General features: G+C 36.0%; 1 pseudogene; it reads left to right on the top strand.

Annotated features, from left to right (window-relative positions):
* LOC119284455 overlaps positions 1–2,767 on the top strand; it is a 12,977-nt pseudogene extending 10,210 nt beyond the window's left edge.
* The last annotated feature ends 1,263 nt before the right edge of the window (positions 2,768–4,030 follow it).

The raw sequence follows: 4,030 nt of genomic DNA, 5'->3' as shown, positions 1-4,030 counted from the left end.
GGGGGGGACCGCAGGGTCAATCGACAGCACATAGCAAATCCGATAGAAGGGTGTAGCTAGCTCTCATCTAGATGAGAAATAGTTATGTCCCATCTAATACCTACACTGTTGGATTTTAGGCGGAGATTCGTGTGGAAATTTTATTATTATTTCTTGTTTGATTAATTAAATAGCATAGGATAAATCATGGTCTCTAAACTTGTTTCATGTAGTCGATCATCTGAATGTATTACATTAGCATGTCTAGTTCTTAAGTGCACTCAGGATCAATTCTATTTTATTTGACTTAAAAAAGTGGGTTGTACATTATTTATAATCATTATAGTTGTTAAGTTCTCTGTGCCTTGATTTACAGGCAGTAATTTAATTAGCCCGGTACAAGGCTTGGGATTTTTTGCTTATAATTATTTTACAGAAAGAAAAAAAACTAATCCTACCAAGTCTTACTACAGTGAGAGAAAGTGGAAGGATTCACAACCTTTGTTTTGGTGGGGCCAAATTGGAACAATCCTTGTAAATGCGGCATATATAGGAGTACAAAGTTGCTAATACTCATGTTCTTGAAAAGAATCTCTGTAGTTCGAGTCACCTAAATTTTGACGCTAGTAACGTAGGACAACACTATGATTGTTTTTAATTCATATGTTTTAAATGGAGTGACTATGATGATGGTTGCATGTTGATCTAAAGCCTTTAACTCGTGACTGAGATTTACAAAGGCCTCATAGGGCGTGTGCGTGCTTCCAGCTAAGCAATCGACTATCCACATACATATTATGTGTGACAAAAAGTATATATGTTTAGAAACTTCATACATAATTTTTGTCGCATACACCACATAGGACTATATATCCACATACGTAGTTGGCTACTTAGTCAAATTAATGATCTAGAAGTACGTGCATGCCATCTACACCCGTCCGCATGGAGTATCTTCGTATGGACTTTGAAATCAACGTTAAGGGCCAAAGGGTTACCAGCCAACTACTAAGAACCTTAAGTGCATCTAAACTGTTTTTGCCTCCCCATCTGGTTTGTGGTTTTCTCTTGTACCATGAATGCTTCAACTGCACTTTGAACTTGTACCAGACAAACATTTATTGCATTTTATTGTTTATGACATCCTTTTGTTATTGAGTTGTCTTTTAATGTTTACTATCCTTTCAGATATCGACGAGTGCCAACAACCAGCTTATCCATGCGTGGACGGGACAACCTGCATCAATATGCCAGGGACATACCAATGCCCAGTAAAGAGAGGTTTCTTTAGCCTCTCAGGTACAAATACTTGAAGTATTTATAAATAATGCATTTACCGGTTGAACTTTCTAAAATGAAGGAGAAAAAATAAAAATAAATAAATAAAATACAGAATATTATGTGCTTCATGAACTAGTAAACCAAATGATTGTGGTTGAAATGATTTCCTTAATTCCAAAATGATCTGATAAATATTCCAATAATTTTTTTATCATGGTATTTTGAGTAGTCACAAATTTTCAGTTAAGCTATATTAATTCATATGGCATATATTGTATTATCGACCCTTAATCTATTATCTGCAGGTTTAATTATCGTAGTTGCAATTAGTGGTGGGTTGTGGTTACTGCTTTCATTTTTGGGTGTTGCAAAAATCACCAATAAACTCAAGCAACGGAGAGTCGAGAAGTCAAGACAAAAAAATTTCAAGAAAAACCGTGGGTTGCTTCTACAACAGTTAATATCTTCAAACAAAGATATAGCCGAGAGAACAAAGCTTTTTAGTTTGGAAGAACTAGAGCAAGCAAGCAACAAATTTGATCATAATCGCATCCTTGGCGGCGGTGGTCATGGCACGGTGTACAAAGGCATCTTATTTGATCAACATATCGTGGCCATCAAGAAGGTGAAAATTGTGGTTCAGAGTGAAATTGACCAGTTCATCAATGAGGTTGTCATACTTTCCCAAACAAACCATAGGAATGTCGTGAAGCTCTTTGGTTGCTGCCTCGAGGCAGAAGTTCCTCTACTAGTATATGAGTTCATATCAAATGGTACTCTCTCCTTCCATCTCCATGCACAAACTGAGAACCATCTGTCATGGCGAGATAGGTTGAGGATTGCATTGGAAACCGCAAGGTCCATTGCGTATCTCCACTCTGCTGCTTCCATATCTGTATACCATTGAGATATCAAATGTGCAAACATACTGCTTACCGATACTTTAACAACAAAAGTATCAGATTTTGGAGCTTCAAGGTCACTTGCAATAAATGAGACAGGAATACTTACAGCAGTCCAAGGAACTTACGGTTACCTTGATCCTGAATACTACTACACTAGCCGCCTCACAGAGAAGAGTGATGTTTATAGCTTTGGTGTTATCCTAGCGGAGCTACTGACAAGGGTGAAACCTGTTTTTTCTTCTCATTCGTCAGAAAGGACAAGCCTAGCATCATATTTTGTGTCAATTATAAGAGACAACCGCTTGTTAGATATTCTAGATTCACAAATTGTTGAAGAGGGAGGGGTTGATGATGCCAAGGTCGTTGCAAGACTTGCAGAAGCATGCTTAAGTTTAAAAGGTGAAGAAAGGCCTACGATGAGGCAAGTGGAGACAACACTTGAAGATGTGCAAAACTCAAAGGTCCATCTCAATTCTCAAATTACAAGGGTGATCCAAAATGTTGTAAATGATCTGTCATACAAGGGAAGCAAAGCCAACGATGGAACTAGACTGTACAGCTTGGAAAAAGAGTTCATCCAATCATCTGAAATTCCTAGATGATTTTACTGCTGTGGTGAAATTTTGTGGTTATTATTATTAGTTTGGGAGCCATACTATAAATCAATAATAAATTACGAACTCTGAGTTAGAACCACAGTTCATTTAGGGTATGTTTGGTTCAAATTTAGATTCTAAAAAAGCTATTTGTTAGTTGTGAACCGTAGGAAAGCAGCTATAAGTTGAGAACATGGAACGTGTAATTATCATAGCATTATTTCTTCCTCGGTAGTCAATTAAGACTTCCATGTTACTATGCAGACTACATTAGTTCAGTAGAAATCCCACTAGAGAAGTACGGTATCTATTAATGGCCTCAAGTACAGGGGTTTGTATTATTATTATTATTATTATTATTATTATTATTATTATTATTATTATTATTATTATTATTATTATTATTATTATTATTATTATTATGCAAAAAAGTACATTGGTTACTAGTAATTCAGGAGGAAATTGAGACAAGCAGTCGTAGAATAGTCATTTTTTTTAGGGGAGGGAGCTCACCGACGGTGCTGTAACATTGAGGACTATGGTGTCCGTCGGGGAGCTCAGTGTACACAAGGATGACAAACTTCTATTCGGCCGGTCCAGTAGCTTTGTTCCTCGTTGGTTTGCTTTATCTTTTTTTTCCTTTTTCATTTAATTTTTTTTGTATATAACATATATTCTAAAAACATAATTTACTTAAATATTTGAAAGTGTTCATCGCACATTTAAAAAATATCCATGCAGCGTAAAAACTATTTATAGAACTTCTAAAAAACTGTTGACGGTTTGAGATTTGTCTATTGTCCTATAGTACCTCAGCATTTGCACGTATACTGCTTTTTTATGGACCCAAATACCCGATGGTGTCATCGCGCACTAAAACTTCATTGTTCATGTAACCACCAATTTTTTTTGCCTTTTTAGTTATGTGAACAGTGCAACAAGGGGAAATTGTCTTTTCACATGTCAATTAACACCGTCAGTAGTCATGGACGAAAGTGTCAGAAAGGGAACACAATTTAGATTTGCTATTAGATAAGGAAGGAAAAAGTTCCAGTGTCAAATAGGAAACAACATTTAAAATAGTGTTAAATAAGAAATTCTTTCTAAGACTAATTATTATTTGTCATGATTTTTCGGGTGAATTGAAAATTTATTCTCATTGTTTGAAGCATTTTTTGGTACGTAGATATGCAACCGTGAAGAACAAGTGGGTGACTGACGACCAAGCACCTGTTCCAAAAGAGTGAAGATGCTGTTCAGTTAACTGAA

Source organism: Triticum dicoccoides, chromosome 4A, assembly GCF_002162155.2.
Source record: "Triticum dicoccoides isolate Atlit2015 ecotype Zavitan chromosome 4A, WEW_v2.0, whole genome shotgun sequence".
Lineage (NCBI taxonomy): Eukaryota > Viridiplantae > Streptophyta > Magnoliopsida > Poales > Poaceae > Triticum > Triticum dicoccoides.
Note: the sequence above shows the minus strand (reverse complement) of the source record. Positions and strands in the feature narration are given on the sequence as shown.